Source organism: Ovis aries, chromosome 7 (genome assembly GCF_016772045.2).
Source record: "Ovis aries strain OAR_USU_Benz2616 breed Rambouillet chromosome 7, ARS-UI_Ramb_v3.0, whole genome shotgun sequence".
Lineage (NCBI taxonomy): Eukaryota > Metazoa > Chordata > Mammalia > Artiodactyla > Bovidae > Ovis > Ovis aries.
This window is the reverse complement of record NC_056060.1, coordinates 89,993,478-90,011,796: the sequence shown is the minus strand read 5'-3', so window position 1 is coordinate 90,011,796 and position 18,319 is coordinate 89,993,478. Positions and strand designations below refer to the sequence as shown.

The following is an 18,319-nucleotide window of genomic DNA, read 5'->3' as shown; positions in this document are numbered from 1 at the left end:
TGGCCCATGAGCTGCATGTTTGAATCACGTCCCTTTGCATCTCCAGTCCCTCAGACGGGTCCAGTGGGCTTGCTCATGCAGTGAACTTGTGTTATAGCTGAGGAACCCTGAGCTTATGTGACCCCAGTCTTCTAAAAGGAGCTACAAGAAATTCTTAGAGAAGGAAGTAGCCACTGACTCCAGTATTCTTGCCTAGGGAATCCCATGGACAGAGGAGCCTAGCAGGCTGCAGTCCATGGGATCACAAAGAGTTGGACACGAATTAGTGACTGAACAAAAAGAAATTCTACCCAACCTTTGCCTAAGAGGAAGGCACTATCTCATTTTCCAAGTCTGTTTGCTATACAAACATTCTTGAAAAGCTATTCTGGGACAAAAGCCATCATAAGATCTGTAGCAATGTCATAGAGAAGTACCTCCCATCAAAATACTGTATTATCTTTCAAGAAGAAGTTTTATAGTCTTTTTCATTATGATTATTATCACTTTTATTGGATGCAGATAGAGAATTCAGAATTTCTTATTTCCTCCAAAAAGAGCAAATGAAGAAACTGACAGAGGAAGACATTTCACAGCTATTAGATGAATCAGACGATTAATATAAAGCGACAGACAGCAACATTCTAGATCCTAATGATGATGGTGAAATTGACTGTATAAACAAAAGTCAGATTGTGAGCCTTCAAATGATAATATGTTATATGATTTTGTTTTGCAGACTTAGGAATCAGTGCATGAACAATATAGTTTCTAAGGACAAAAAGGGAATAGGGTACTCTTAATCCAGTTAGTTATTCAACAGAATGGACTTCATCATGCAGTATTTTGTAACAAGAACATTTGCTGAAAGAATGTGTGACCGTACACTTTCGTCTTTAGTTATGTTTGTGCAACATAATTTACTTCCTATGGCTCATAAATGGGCAAATACTGAAAGCAGATTGTATAGAAATGTGATGAGAAGGAAAAAGATAGAAATGAAAATCGTTGTTGGATTGATCATTCTAACTGATGCTTATAAATCTAAAAAACGAAAAAATCTAGAGTTATCTAGTAAAGAATGCTTTATCAACTTTCTAAAAATTAGAAAATCATATTTTCAGAAGTATTGTGTTTTGAAAAAGAAAGTGTAAGAGAGCAAACCAGAAGTAATGGTAAAATAGAACTCGTTAGAAGTATATTTGAAATTTGGAATCAGTATTTACAAGATGGGTATTTTTCAGAATCATGAATGACATTTATTCAGTAGTCCATTGCATTCATACCTTCAAAATCAAGAGAACATGTAACATGCTTAACATCTTACTGAAGTTTCTATAACATTTTTTACTGTTTTGGTTCTCTAAATTATTTATCAAGTCGCTAAATTTTTTTAAAAAAAACTTCATCCGTGGGGTCTGAATTGTACTTGGTGATGACTAATTATTACTAATAAGCTAAAGGTTAAGCTCATTGCTGTGTTCCGGGATCTGGGAACAAGCTGCCATTCTATATTCCTGTCTTCCTGTTTCTTTGTTTTCTGTTTGCTTGTTTGTCTTTGTTAAAAGTGAATCTCCTGTGGTTCCCACAGTGTGCAAATTGCAGCTGACTTCAAGCGATATTACCTTAAATTTAATACACCCAGTTTCACTGTCAATAGACACCTTGTTTGTGTCTCCAGAACATTCCTTTAAAGCAGTGGACCCCTGTGAGTTTAAGAGGGAGAGACCCTACCTCTTTAAGCAGACCTCCAGGGGCTTCCCTGGTGGCCCATTGGCTAAGACTCCTCTCCCCCAAAGCAGGGGTTCCATCTCATGTAATTGATGTTACTGTTACAACTTCATAATTATAAGAAGAGTGTGTTCCAGAACTCCTGATACACCCATATACACTTGACAGGAAATGGAATCATTCCCAAATCAAATATAAATTATCTAATCTTTCACACTGCTGCTGCTGCTAAGTCACTTCAGTCGTGTCTGACTCTATGCGACCCCATAAACGGCAGCCCACCAGGCTCTCCTGTCCCTGGGATTCTCCAGGCAAGAACACTGGAATGTGTGTTCCAAAACTCCTGACACACCCATATACACTTGACAGGATATGGAATCATTCTCAAATCAAATATAAATTATCTAATCTTTCACACTAGCAACTTTTAAAAGTATCATTGCATATATGTAGTTACTGGATGTCTGAGAAGCAATTACAACACCAAATTCAATAAATATTTACTGTGTAGCTACTATGTAGATTTAAAGAATAGTAAATAAGGTATAATCCCTATGCTTAAAATTTTCCAATTTAAAGGAAAAAGGCAGTTAATGAAAAATCATAAGTATTTTCTCTCTATTGCTCTCATTTATTGTCATTCAGGAACCAAAAGAATATTCTTGAACTAAATCTAGTCATCTTTAGCAGAATGAAGTCTGATGTAGTGAAGTCTGTTACAGTTCGAGTTGTACGTGGTTGGGCTGGCCAAAACTCCATTCGGCGTTTTCTATAACACCTTATGGAAAAACCCAAACAAACTTTTTGGCCAGCCCAATACTTAGTAAACACTGTTAGATAAAGGGAAGACCGGATATTCTTTAAAATTCCTGTATAAATAAATGTTGTGAAATCCTGCTTAATTTCCAGATTATTGCATGTTTTCTAAGTTTTTACAACTTACTTTAAATGTCCAAAGGCATGTGGTTTTGCCTACTTTGTTTCCTGGCTTTTCTTTTTTTTTTTTTTTTTTGCTGTTTTTTTGTTTTGTTTTGTCTTATTTTTTTAATGTGTCTAGTAAAGGTTGCAGAACTCGTTCATTTTAGTTGAGTCTGTTAAAAAAGAAGTGAGGGGAAGGAGCCCAAGTTCAAAATTTCAAATTGTTTTGGCAGGACCAACTCCTTTTCATACTAACCACCAGGCCACAAAGCTTCATTGTTGTCCAGTTGAATGAATGCATGGCTTTCATTGGGAAAAAAGGAAAAAAAAAAAAAAACTTTCTAGCAATTGAAGTTTCAGGAAAACAATTGTTTGTGGCAAATGTCAGATGAATTTTCTCATCAAATAATATTATCACCTGTTATGCCCCCTGGCTTTCGTGGTCCATCTTAGTCAGCTCAGGTTTGAAAATTCAGAAACTAGAAGAATTTGTTTAAAAATGTATGCTTTTGTTCACATATACTGTCTTCCTCTCTTGTCCTGTTCAGCCATTCAGGCCATACCTTCACAGAGCTTCTCAAACATACTTAGAATTCACCTTTAACGTTACTGCTTTAGGTGAGCTGTCTGCCAAAATGTACTGCTATCACTTTGAATTATTGGTACTTTAAGTGTGGCCTGGCAGTTGGGTCTCCTTAAGAGAGAGCTGTGTTGAATTTTCGATAGTTTTAAAATATTCTAGATAGCTTCTGCTTCTGTCTGCTTTGGCAGCAGTTGGCCAGGGAAAGTGCTTTGTACAAGATTCAAAAGAGTATTTCTGAGTGTTCAGAAAAGGATTAATTATGAAAGCAAACTTTAAAAAGTATAGGCAGAGTTGATCTCAGTTACTTTTGAGTTAAGTCGCAAAGCCACAATGATAAAAATAAAATACTTTGCCTGATTTCTATTTAGATCTGATCTTCCTGTCACCAGAAACTCATCCATATAGGAGGATTAACTGTTCACATGCGCTTTCAACACCCAAGTGCTGTGTGGGGACTAATGGAAAATGATTAATTTGTTTTGTCATTCTTTTTTAGAGCACCAGGTTGGGGGAGTGGGGGACACATCTCTTTGAAAGAAAATAACCCTTTAATTTGAGAACAGAGAAGATTAATTATGTTCACCTCACCAAGGAGCTTTTAAGTAAATTAGCCTGGACCCTACCTCAGCCAGAACAGTTATCATCCCTTATCAGTGTTCCCTATCCAGACCCTCTGCTCTGTGTTAAATATGGAAGAAGCAAATGTGATTGCCTGCCTTAGCATGTGTTGAGGGCTTGGTATCGGTCAGGGAAATGATTAGCTTTTCTCAGAATCTGCAGCATTCAGGGTCATCATGGCCTCCTGAGACAAGCCCTGTCAGCTCATCCAGGGGAGACAGGTTGCTGTTGACATCCTGCTGCTGCTGCTGCTGCTAAGTCGCTTCAGTCTTGTCTGACTCTGTGCAACCCCATAGACGGCAGCCCACCAGGCTCCCCCGTCCCTGGGATTCTCCAGGCAAGAACACTGGAGTGGGTTGCCATTTCCTTCTCCAATGCATGAAAGTGAAAAGTGAAAGTAAAGTTGCTCAGTCATGTCCAACTTAGCGACCCCATGGACTGCAGCCTACCAGGCTCCTCCATCCATGGGATTTTCCAGGCAAGAGTACTGGAGTGGGGTGCCAATGCATTCTCCTACGTTTCCTTATTAAGATCTTACTAGGTCCACAGAAGATTTTATTCTCATCTTCTTCTCTTTAACTGTCTGGACCATTTAACTCAACCTTACTGTACATAATTTTTCTTCTTCTTTTATTTTTTTTTTAAATTTTGAGTCTGTGTAAAAATAGTCTCTGTCCTTCACAAACTCACATTTTAAGTTGTGTTTAAAAAAAAGTGTGCTATAAATATATTTCCATTTATAAGTTATGAATGAGTCTATATTAATCTTTGTGCTGAGATGTCCACACACCCCCCCCTCATAAAACTAAAATCTGTTGTGTACAATAGCAAATATTCAGCACTGGAAATATAGGGAAGAATATTTGTTGTTGGGCAGTTGCTAAGTCATGTACAACTCTTTGCAACCCCATGAACCTCAATATTCCAGGCTTCCCTGTTCTTCACCATCTCCCAGAGCTTGCTTAAACTCATGTCCATTGCATCAGTGATGCCATCAAACCATCTCATCCTCTGTTGTCACCTTCTCCACCCACCTTCAATCATTCCCAGCATCAGGGTCTTTTCCATTGAGTCAGTTCTTCACATCAGGTGGCCAAAGTATTGGAGTTTCAGCTTCAATATCAGTCCTTCCAATGAATATTCAGGATGATTTCCTTTAGGATTGACTGGTTTGATCTCCATGCTGTCCAAGGGACTCTCAAGAGAAGAATATAAGCCTTTAAGAAATTTGCTGTCTACTGAAAAGGACAAATAAACACTCAGGAAAGAATTAGACAGGTGACAGGAGGCATGTGTGTGCATAGGAAGCACTGAGGATGAGCACCTAACCCACACGTTAGAGGAGATGTCCACAGAATAATAACTAGTATTATCATTGTAACAATAACTAGTATTTTTTTATTGAAATATAATTGCTTCACAATAATGCATTAGTCTCTACTGTCCCCTGAAGTGAATCAGTCTGTATACATATAGCCCTTCCCTCTTGGACCTTCCTTCCGCACATCCACCCCCACCCCACCCATCTGGGTCATCAGAGAGCTCCCTGAGTGCTTACCATTGATGCTGATACTTTGGCCAATACTTGATATCCAATACTTTGGCCACCTGATGCAAAGAACCGACTCATTTGTAAAGACCCTGATGCTGGGAAAGATTGAAGGTGGGAGGAGAAGGGAATGACAGAGGATGAGATGGTTGGATGGCATCACTGACTCAATGGATATGAGTTTGGATAAACTGCGGGAGTTGGTGATGAGCAGGGAAGCCTGGTGTGCTACAGTTCATGGGGTTGCAAAGAGCCAGACTCAACTGCGCGACTGAACTGAACTGAGCTGATTGATGCTGGAAGGGCGGCCTCTCTGCGCCAGTGCCAAATCAAATCTCAGACATGGAGTTTCAGGTGAAGTAGAAAAAGATAGCTTTATTGTTTTGCTAGGCAAAAGGTGGCATAGCAGGTTCATGCCCCCCAAATCTATGTGTCTCTGCCTGGGAGCATCTGATGAGGACTTTGATAACAGTACTTCAAGGGTGGAGTAGCTGACAGGATTAAGGGTGTGCAGGGAAGATTCTGGAAGCTAGAGTCTTTCCGACAAGAATTGCGGGAGACAAGAGGCTTCTCTGCCCAGGACCCTACCTCTCCAGACCTCCCACCCCCGCTGCCACTAGTGCCTCTCCCCATTCTAAGTACTTCACATGTGTTAATATATTTGACCCTTAAAATAGTCCTGCACTATGAGGGTTCTTATTATACCTGTTGATAGATGAAGAAACAGTTCCAGTGCACATGGGTTAGGAACTTTCATAGGCACCCGTGGCCAGTAAGAAATTAAACCAGGGTTTCAACTCAGACTGCTCGAGAGCCCATTCTTCCAACTGCCACGCTAGAGAAGGTGACCAAGTCAAGTCTTGCAGAAGGAGAATCCGTGACCTAACTTCAGCAGTGTGTAAAGAATATTCCAGACAGATGGGTCTTCCTTTTGTCAACTGGAAAAAGCAAAAACAAAGTGCACAACCCAAAAGTTGAGAAATATGTTTTCTTTGGTGATCTTATTAAAAAACAGAGACATTACTTTGTCAACAAAGGTACATCTAGTAAAGACTATGGTTTTTCCAGTGGTCATGTATGGATGTGAGAGTTGGACTGTGCAGAAAGCTGAGCGCCAAAGAATTGATGCTTTTGAACTGTGGTGTTGGAGAAGACTCTTGAGAGTCCCTTGGACTGCAAGGAGATCCAACCAGTCCATCCTAAAGGAGGTCAGTCCTGGGTGTTCATTGAAAGGACTGATGTTGAGGCTGAAACTCCAATATTTTGGCAACCTGATGCGAAGAGCTGACTCATTTGAAAAGACCCTGATGTTGGGAAAGATTGAAGGCAGGAGGAGAAGGGGATGACAGAGGATGAGATGGTTGGATGGCATCACCGTCTCAATGGACATGAGGTTGGGTGGACTCCGGGAGTTGGTGAGGGATAGGGAGGCCTGGCATGCTGCTATTCATGTGGTCGCAAAGAGTCGGACGCGACTGAGCGACTGAACTGAACTGGGAACTATATAATCGGAATATAGGCCTGTCAGCTCTGAGGAAGCCAGGATATTGACATATAGAAATTTTTGCTGAAAAAAAAAGAAATGTAGTCAAACATCAAAAGATTGCCACTAATCACACACAACCCAGACATCTCAAGTTAATTATTTTAGTGATTTTCTATGTAAGAGGCATGAGCATGGGTTCATTGAAGTTATTCCTTAGACACGTGTCTTAGCTGTCTAGGGCCGGTATCCTGTTTCTCTCCATCCTGAATTCCCCTCAGGGCACTCCATTGGAGCTGGTTGCAGTGGCTGATGGCAGATTGCATTTGTTATTTACCGCAAAGGCAGGTAACATTTTTGGTCTACAATGTGCAAAGTCATGATCACACAGAAACTTTGACAGATGGAAAAATATGGAATAACGTTTATGGTAATAGAACCAGAAGCTAATTAACAGCATCTAGATGGAGAAGGAAATGGCAACCCACTCCAGTATTCTTGCCTGGAGAATCCCATGGACGGAGGAGCTTGGTAAGCTGCAGTCCACAGGGTCGCAAAGGGTCGGATACAGCTGAGCGACTTCACATACAGATGAGGTAAAAACTGTAAAGTCTTTTTTCTGTTTTAATTTTTTTTAGTTAGGACAATTACAAAATGAACAAAGAAAAAAAGCAAGTTCTTTGCCTGCTTTTGGTAGTATCTGTTCAAAAAATATAAAATGACAAATATTTGGAGTGATAATTTGATGGGGCAAACACACAAGAACACAAAGATGTCTTTCTTCCTGTTTTCCTCCTGCAATCCTTAGCTTTGCTTTCTGCCACAGAAGAATGAAGGTTTTTCCACCCCGCACATATTCTTAGGGAAACAGTAATCCCTATATGGTTTTCTCCTTATTTTACTTTCTCTTTATATAAAACTATTCTTCACACTCTTGCCAACCTTTTAAGCTCCCCACCTACTATGGGAAGAAGGGAAAGCAATAGCAGACTAAATCTAGAGCTAGAAAAGTTCTTGAGATTGTTAGATCCCACTTTCCCATTTTCGTGACTTGAAAACTGAGGCCCCCGGGTTAAACAATTTTCCCAGGTTCATACAACCGATAGTGGCAAACCTGAGATAGAGCTTTTATCTCATTGCTTATCAGTGATCTTTTCCACTGTGCCTGGCTGTCCTCAAGTAGAAGGCTACTGGAAATAAAAATATTATCTAATTCGTCTAAATAACCTATCATTACAACAGAAACCATTTTTTGAACTTGGGACATTTTCAGAAGTTTATGGTCAGAGTACATGTTTTTGAGATGTGAGAGTGTTTGGGATAAATTGAGAGCCTTTGGTATGGCCTTCTAGGGATTCAGTGTATTCTAGTAAATTTCTCAGGCACCTCTACCCACATTGCACCACTGAGGGGGTCTGAGAGTTTCCACTGCCCAGCAGGTCCCTGAGCCGGGGAGTGAGGTGCCTCAGCCCCTTCTCACGATGCTCCCAGACTCTACTTGTTCTTCCCTTGCTCAGGGCTGAGGAGCCCGCAATCTGCAAACAGCGTCAGAGGTTCCATTTGGAGCATGTTACCCCTCTGCTCGGAGAAGGAAATGGCAGCCCACTCCAGCATTCTTTCCTTGAGAATCTCACAGACAGAAGAGCCTGGAGGGCTACAGTCCATGGGGTCACAAAGAGTCAGACACGACTGAGTAGCTAACACACACACCCCTCTGCTCAAAACCCTCAGAAGACCTTCTGTCTCATTCAGAATTAAAAGGAAAGACTTCACTGTGGCCTCGTAGACTCTAAGATCTTGCCGCAGGCTTCTTTGGCCTCGTCTTAGGCTCTCACTCAGCTCACCTGTAGAACAGGGTCCACTATAGACTAGCCTTTAGTAAATGCAGCTAGAATAAAGGTTATAACCCTCCCCTTCATTGCATAAGAGGCATTCATCCCTTCAAATACAAATGCCTTCTGAATACTTTTCTGTGGAAACACTGGGTGAGTTACTGGGGAACGGTGGGGAACAATGACAAGGCATCCCTGACCTGTGATGCTGACTGCCCAGTGTCCATGCAAACCTTGGTCAGCTAACCACGCAAACAGGTATAACGTTAGTACTCAGATGAGTGCTGCAAAGGAAACGTTCATGACATACTGGAGAGCTTGTTTGATGGAATCAGTGAAGGCATGGGCACCCTCCCTGAGCAAGGGATGAGAGATAATCACAGTTAACCTGTTCACTTAAGATTTATACTTTTCATTACTAAATAATGTAAATTTTACATTAAACGTATTCAAGTGGAGTTAACGATATGCATGCTGAAGGCTTTAGAGTAAAGGGTAATAATGTGCACAATTTACTTCATAATGTGTACAAAAAATAAATTGGGTTAATGGATAGATTTTGGGAAGGATAGATGGATTAATATGTAGTAAGGCAAATATAACACAGTGTTAACAATAGAATCTAGGTGATCGGTATTTGGGTGATCCCTGTAAATTTCTTTCAGATTTCCTATATGCTTGAAAATGCTCATATTGTTGGGGGGAAAAGTATTAACCAGATAAGGAGACTGGAGGGAACATCCCCCCCGCCCCCGCCCCGAGGGCACAGCATGTACAAATGTCACTTACGTACCATTACACTTCCATTACTTTTGTGTTTTGGATGATGTCTGTAGAACAGTAAGTATCTTTCTAAATATTGGATGTAGTTTCAATTAATTAAGTTTGCCTTGTTTCTGCTTTGTACTCTGTTGACTGATTTTTATTAGCTGTAATATTAGATTGTCACTGACCTCCTTTTCTCCATTTGAGAATGCTGCAGCTGACAGTACTTCACAGAATCACTTTTTTTGTTGTTGTTTTAATACTTGCTATTTAGAAAGTCCTTGACAGTTTTCCCTTGTTATCTCTAATTTTCTTGAAGAGATCTCTAGTCTTTCCCATTCTGTTCTTGTCCTCTATTTCTTTGCATTGATCACTGAGGAAGGCTTTCTTATCTCTCCTTGCTATTCTTTGGAACTCTGCATTCAGATGCTTATATCTTTCCTTTTCTTCTTTGCTTTTCACTTCTCTTCTTTCCACAGCTATTTGTAAGGCCTCCTCAGACAGCCATTTTGCTTTTTTGCGTTTCTTTTCCATGGGGATGGTCTTGATCCCTGTCTCCTGTACAATGTCAGGAACCTCTCTCCATAGTTCATCAGACACTCTGTCTATCAGATATAGTCCCATAAATCTATTTCTCACTTCCACTGTATAATCCTAAGGGATTTGATTTAGGTCATACTTGAATGGTCTAGTGGTTTTCCCTATTTTCTTCAATTAAAGTCTGAATTTGGTGATAAGGAGTTCATGAGCTGAGCCACAGTCAGCTGCCAGTCTTGTTTTTGTTGACTGTATAGAGCTTCTCTATCTTTTGCTGCAAAGAATATAATCAATCTGATTTCAGTGTTGACCATCTGGTGATGTCCATGTGTAGAGTCTTCTCTTGTGTTGCTGGGTGTTTGCTATGACCAGTGTGTTCTCTTGGCAAAACTCTATTAGCCTTTGCCCTGCTTCATTCTGTACTCTAAGGCCAAATTTGCCTGTTACTCCAGGTGTTTCTTGACTTCCTACTTTTGCATTGCAGTCCTCTATAATGAAAAGGACATGTTTTTTAGGTGTTAGTTCTACAAGGTCTTGTAGGTCTGCATAGAACCGTTCAACTTCAGCTTCTTCAGCATTACTGGTTGGGGCATAGGGTTGGATGACGATGATATTGAATGGTTTGCCTTGGAAACTAACAGAGATCCTTCTGTAGTTTTTGAGATTGCATCCAAGTACTGCATTTCAGACTCTTATTTTCCAGCAAAATTGAAAAACTGAGCAGTGGCCACAGGACAGGAAAAGGTCAGTTTTCATTCCAATCCCAAAGAAAGGCAATGCCAAAGAATACTCAAACTACCTCACAATTGCTCAAAATTCTCCAAACCAGGCTTCAGCAATATGTGAACTGTGAACTTCCAGATGTTCAAGCTGGTTTTAGAAAAGGCAGAGGAACCAGAGATCAAATTGCCGACATCTGCTGGATCATCAAAAAGCAAGAGAGTTCCAGAAAAACATCTATTTCTGCTTGATTGACTATGCCAAAGCCTTTGACTGTGTGGATCACAATAAACTGAAAAATTCTGAAAGAGATGGGAATACCAGACTACCTGACATGCCTCTTGAGAAACCTATATGCAAGTCAGGAAACAACAGTTAGAACTGGACATGGAACAGCAGACTGGTTCCAAATAGGAAAAGTAGTACGTCAAGGCTGTATATTGTCACCCTGCTTATTTAACTTATATGCAGAGTACATCATGAGAAACGCTGGGCTGGAAGAAGCACAAGCTAGAATCAAGATTGATGGGAGAAATATCAATAACCTCAGATATGCACATGACACCACCCTTATGGCAGAAAGTGAAGAAGAACTAAAGAGCCTCTTGATGAAAGTGAAAGAGGAGAGTGAAAAAGTTGGCTTAAAGCTCAACATTCAGAAAACAAAGATCATGGCATCTGGTCCCATCACTTCATGGGAAATAGATGGGGAAACAGTGGAAACAGTGTCAGACTTTATTTTGGGGGGAGCTCCAAAATCACTGCAAATGGTGATTGCTGCCATGAAATTAAAAGACACTCCTTGGAAGGAAAGTTATGACCAACCTAGATACCATATTCAAAAGCAGAGACATTACTTTGCCAACAAAGGTCCATCTAGTCAAGGCTTTTTTTTTTTCCAGTAGTCATGTATGGCTGTGAGAGTTGGACTGTGAAGCAAGCTGAGTGCTGAAGAATTGATGCTTTTGAACTGTGGTACTGGAGAAGACGCTTAAGAGTGCGTTGGACTACAAGGAGATCCAACCAGTCCACCCTAAATCAGTCCTGGGTATTCACTGGAAGGACTGGGTGTCCATTGAAAGGACTCACAGTGAAGCTGAAACTCCAATACTTTGGCCACCTCATGCAAAGAGTTGACTCATTGGAAAAGATCCTGATGCTGGGAGGGATTGAGGGCAGGAGGAGAAGGGGACGACCGAGGATGAGATGGCTGGATGGCATCACCGACTCGATGGACATGAGTTTGGGTAAACTCTGGGAGTTGGTGATGGACAGGGAGGCCTGGCGTGCTGCAATTCATATGGTTGCGAAGAGTCGGACACAACTGAGTGACTGAACTGAACTGAACTGAGTTTTCAATGCACTTTCACAGTCACGCTTCCTTAATAGTCACAGTTACCCTCTGAGTGTGGAATAATAGAGATCATCATTGTGTATGCCTGTTTTGCAAATAAAAGATTGAAGGTTAGAAGGGCAGGGCAGGAATTCTCTGGTGGTCCAATGGTTAGGGCTCCGAGCTTTCACTGCTGAGGGTGTGGATTCGATCCCTGGTGACCCTCAAGATCCACACTAAGATCCACAAGGTGCATGGCGTGGCAAAAAAAAAAAAAAAAAGAAAATCAACTGAAAAAGAAGGGTAGGGGAAAGTGATACTCCTCAGACCACAAAATACAGGTAATATTATTGGAACTATGCCGCTCCACAAATAAGGCAGACTGACTTCTGATTCAGCATCCCTTCCACCTCATCACTGTTCTCCAAACACATGACTGGGACCAGTACATCCATAAGCACATTCTTAACCTACCACCTCAAGTAGAAATTGCTAAACTCAGTCTCTTCCAGGAAACCCTTGCTGACACTATTTGCCCATTATTAACATGCAATCACATTTTGGGGGCAAACCTTCTCAAATTTCTTTCCTTTGTTGAGTACATTTAGTTTTAGTTTTAAGAAATGAAGTGACTTCATAAATGAAAATGTGGACCGCAAGAGCCTCCTCCTTATAGACTGGTTGTAAGAGCCTGATTCATCACCTAGCCTACAGAGAACACTAAACTAGTCCTCTTTAGTCTTTGTATCTTGTTGTTCTTTTGTATCAGGAGTGGCAGGAAAAAATATTTAAAGAGGGGATCTGGAGCGAAAGAGAGCTGTTTATTCCTTCTGACTTCCTTTCTCCTTCAGCTCATTCTTGATGTTCTCTTATTGGAAAAAAAAAATCCCCAAATTAAGATAACGATAAGATCATGTGTTGACTGTAACTCATAATTTGGTTATATCTAGAAATCAGTAATCTAGAATGACAGTTTTGTATTGGTCTTCACTGAAAAAGATTATTGTTGATGAGATTTGGAAAATACCTAGACCACCTTCTCAAATTTTCCAGTAAAGATATGCTACCTATTCTCCTATTTCATAAATTTGTGCTTTTAAAGGAAATCTTCTACCACATTTGATTAGAATGCTACTACATGAAGACAAATAGAATTTGTTACTGACAAAAGTTCTGGGTTTTAAATGAAATATAGTAACTGATGTTAAATTGCCACATTAAGCTGATGTTTTGTTTTACCGAGCCTGTGTACCCTCTTATCCCAAGACACATGTTAACATTTCTAAGTGGGTGTCTAATTTTGAAATCTCTGTTAAAGTGAAGCCAAATCTGGCCTCTGTACCCAGGCACCAAATTCAATCTTAGACACACAGTTTTGGCTGAAGTAGAAAAGAAGAGCTTTATTGCTTTACCCGGCCCAGAAAAGCCACAGCGGGCTAATGCCCTCAAAGCTGTGTGTCCCAACCTGGAGGTATAGTGAAAAGTTTTACAGTAATAGTTCAAGAGGACATGGTCAGCTTGTGGACATTCTTCTGATTGGTTGGTGGTGAGGTAGGTGGGAGTCAGCATCATCAACCTTCTGGTCCCCAGTGGTCTGGGCAGCAGACTGCCTCGTGGGGAGTTCAGTATCTGCAAAACAGCTCCACTGTTATGTATCCCTTGTGAGGGAAACTGGACTTTACCCAAGGCTGCCCTATTGTTTTGTTTTGTTTTGTTTTGTTTGACTTCCATGTCTTAGCATCCCCTTCCTTCCCTAATTAGCAACTGTTTGAACCTGCTCCTTAGAACACTGAGAATGTTATAGTAGTTTGGTAGTTTAAGTTGCTAAGTCACGCCCGACTCTTGTGACCTCGTGGACTGTAGCCCGCCAGGCTCCTGTGTTCATGGGATTTTCCAGGGAAAAGTACCAGAATGGGTTTGCTCTTTGCTTCTCCAAGGGATCTTCCAGACCCAGGAATTGAACCCGGGTCTCCTGCATCACAAGCGGATTCCTGCACTGCAGCCAGATTCTTTACTGACTAAGCTACAAGGGAAGCCTCATGGAGGCTGAATAAAGCCCATCTTCTATAAGTAAGAAATGGGGGCGACTCAGAGGCTCTTGTGCTCAGAAGTCCCACAGGGTCCCACTTGGTATCAAAAGTACACAATCTAGAAATAAAGGACTCCTCTAATATTCCAAAGAATCCACACAACTTTGAGCATTGGGGCTCTTTGAAGGACATGTATCTACAAAATGACTTTACCGGCCTGTTTTCTGCTACTTTTTCGCTTGGTTCCAACAAGTGTCCTACAGTTTGGGTGAAAAGAGGACCCTGTGAAGCAGATACAGCTGTGCTGAGTTGAGTCCCCCAAGTGAAAAAGGCAGACAGTCTCTTCTCTTCATGATCTCAGTCTTCCTCTCCTTCCAACTTGTTTATGCAGGTCCTTTTACCACTTTCAGCCATTTGTCAAGAAAAGTTTTGCAGTGGATCTCTTTCCAAATGAAACTTCATTGCATTTTTGAACCCCAATAAACTGCTTCATAACCTCTTTTACTTAATATCTGTATGGTACCAGAAGTGCACACACATTTTTAAAGTAAAAATATAGATACTATATCCTTTATCATCTGAACCTCAAAACACGTGATTTCAATAGCCCTATAAGAAAATGGTGGTTGTTATATGTTAATAAGAAAATAGACACATGGAGTTTTACGAAGAAAAGTATATTTGCTAAATATACCTATTAAATCTGTTTTGTAAGCTTTGTCTACGCGAGACAGGAATCTTAAGAATTGCAGTGAAGCTCCTTTCTAGTTCTAATAACTGCTACTTATGTTGTCATGCTGTATTATCCAATTTCCCTGAAGTCTGAAGCAGAGGAGTGCCTAAAGAAAAATATTCTGTGCACCAGTACAAACCGTTCAGCTCCATAGCAGTTGGGTGTGTGTTGAAGGTTTTGGAATAGTACAATTGCCAGCTGATTCATGGCCCTTTCCAACAGATATCTAAACAAGCCTGTAGGTGCAAAAGCCGGAAGACTTAACAGACAGGATTTCTGAATTTCACTGTTGTTTCTACCACTGGATCTTACCCTTAGTCTAGAGAAAATAAATGAAACAGCAGACTTTTACTTCTAGGTTTTTAATGTAGAGGCCAGGATTCAGTAGGTTGGTTAGAACATGGTAACTCTGCCTTTGTCTTCAGGCGGCCAACATTTATTAAAACACCTCTTGTGGGCAGTTTGTGTGTTATACTAGTGTTAGATGTTACAAAAAAGAAAAGGAAATATTAGTATCATGAAACTCAATCTCATACCTAACATCTTTTAATCAACAGAAAAAATGTCCCAACCCCTTGTGTGTGTGTGTGTATTGGATGCATGGTCTTAAGCACAGATGCTTCAGAACTGACAAAATGAAATTCTTCCCAGGTTCAAGTTCTCCAAGGACATATCTTCAGAATTCTAGCTGCTAAGAGTTGATGGCTAGCTCAGGATTAGGAATGTACTTAAAGCACATACTGTTACAGCTTCGGGCTGCTCTCCTTTTCAATTGGTGATTTACCAGGAAAATAGACTACTTGGGTTTACATAACAATTTTGCCACTGTGTGAGTGACTGTAGGGTTACTTACACTTTGCTCCTCAGTTGCTTCATCTGCAAAGTGGGGAAAACAGTATCTACATTATATGGTGGTATGAGGATTAAGAATTGTATTGTAAAACTGAATTACATTTGCATAGTTCAGTTTTTAATTGTCCTACTACATAGAAGTAGGTAAATTAATCATTTGCTTCCTAGGCCAGTGGAAGTCCAGCTTCTTAAGCCTCTGAGATAAACCACATACTATATTCCTTGCGTTGTATTGATCTTTACGAAATGGAGTCTTAGTTCTGAATTTCTGTTTGTTTTCAAATTTGATATGAAATTTAGTATCTTGTAACATTTTCAAAAGAGAAATAATCTTTAAACCCCTCTATGATTGTCTGATTTAGTTTTTCTTGGAAATTGGTTTCAGGAAATTAAAGACAGGTTAAGGACCTGTCATTTGCTAGTGCCATCATTAAAACTTTAGAAGTTGTTCCCTTAATCCTACCAGAGAAGACTTATCTGTGCCCTTTAAAGCATTCAACTATGTAAGGCAGAAATAATTAACCAACTTAAAAAATAAAAAGCTTCCCTGACTGTCCGTGAGGTGTTTTGCTCTAAGAGCTAGCAGGCTGTAGGCCCTCATAGTATCTCTAAAATCCAACAAACCCTGGTTAGATTTCCCATCTGCTATTACTTCTTGTCTTTCTAGCACAGGAAACTTTTGCGGGAAGGTGAACTTGAAATGCCATGTAATGTGACAAGACCCTAATCACAGAATCCCAGCCAGCCTCACGTTAAAAAAGAAAACAAAAAATAGAGTTCGAATGTGAATGTGCATACTCTTAAGTCTGTATTTGAAAGTGGTAGGTTTAAGCGCACTTACATGCATATAGAGAAAAGGACAAAAAATAAATGTGCTCCCCAATACCACTCAGTCGTAAAATTAAGAGACCTGAGAGGCCGCAGGCCTGGTCTCATTATCTTCATTACTTCATATCTTATTGTTGCAGATGACTTAAAAATCTCAGCATCTGTACGTGTAATTTCCTTAAAATAAATGCAGTTAATTTTTTTCTTTGTTCTTACATCTTTTGCATATGCATATTCTCCTTCCAGTAAATTAAAAGTTCCTGCAGAACAGAAAGTGTGCTGTCTACGTCTTACGAATTTTTCTGTGTTACCTAGATAATACATTTGGTGTTAATCGATTGACTAGAATATAAGGATAAAGAGAAAGACGTGTGTACCAGAAAATATTTCTGATATTGAATGAGATATTGCAAAACAACCCAAAAATGGAATATAAAATAATCACAACTGAAAAAGATGAAGAGAAAATATGAAGATATTAACTGAGACACAGGAGGTTGGGGATGGAAGTAGAAAAATAACTGTACGTAAGAAGGAGCCAAGCAATTTTTTTAAGATTGAAGGTTTACTCAAAAAAAGTCACCATTTGAATAAGTACCCCCAAACATAATCAAATAGTCAAAATAAACTAGTACATGTAAACATGCAACCAAAAAAACCTTTTTCATGCATCACTTGGTTGATTGAAAATTCTAAGCCAAAATACTTACATAACCTACTGGTTTTACAGTAGGGAAAAGATTATTTGCTTATTTTAAGATCACAATGAGTTTAACATATTAATATTTAACCCAAGTTTAGAGCATCACTTTTGAGTGAGAAAAATTATGAGATGAGAAAATGAAAGTTTTTAAATAACAAGTTGTACTAAAGCTATTGTTTATGAAGAAGAGTTTATCCAATGCATAAAATTCTGCTTTAAAATCACCATGGCATTGATTTGTATTTTACTATTCAAGGGCCAATATAATTCTTGAGGAAAGCTATAATTTTACTATTTAAATGAATGTAGCATATATGGTGGCTAAAACTACTAGTTCTCCTAAATCTACACGTGAGAGACTATGCTAAGAAACATGTCACTTTTTTTTTTTAGTGAAATATAGTTCATTAGCAATGCTGTGTTAATTTCTTATGTACAACATACTGTGATCCAGCTATAAATGTATGCACAGTCTTTTTTATATTTTTTCCATTATGATTTATCTCAGGATATTGAATAGAGTTCTCCGTGCTGTCCAATAGGACCTTGTTGTTTATGAATTCCAGGTGTAATAGTCCGCATCTACTAACTTCAGACTTACAGGCCATCCCTTCCTGCTCCCTCCCCTGGCAGCAAGAAGACTGTTGTCTGTTGTCTGTGAGTCTAAGAAACATGTTTTGATGAATCCATCCTACGTATGAAAACATTAAATTAAGCCATTTAAAATGCATGGCGGTTTAAGTTGAGCACATGCTACAAAAAGACTAACAATAGTACAAGTTAAGGGGAAGGAACAAAACACTTAAGTCCTTTAAGTGGAACTTGGAAAGGAAGTTTAAGTAGAACTTGAAAAGTTAAGAAAGTGACGAAACAGCATTTACAACTTAACAATTTCGAAAAAGCGAAGTAAGGATGTTTCCACTCTTCTCTCAAAAATCACATTAGAAAAATGCAAATACGAAGAAATAGAAGCAGTGGATTACACATTAATAACTAGAAGACATCTATAACTCCAAAGAAGATAGGGCAAAATGACTCATAACAATAAAGAGGGTAAAATGACTCTTAACATGCCTGTCAAGGGGAGAGCTTTGGAAGGCAGATTTTATTCAGCCTGTAGAATTT

The 18,319-nt window shown here is 39.7% G+C and overlaps 1 protein-coding gene across 19 annotated transcripts in view; it reads left to right on the top strand.

Annotated features, from left to right (window-relative positions):
- The window catches only part of CEP128 (centrosomal protein 128), a 455,060-nt gene that overhangs the window by 404,627 nt on the left and 32,114 nt on the right, over positions 1 to 18,319 (top strand). The gene's annotated exons all lie outside the window — the stretch shown is intronic.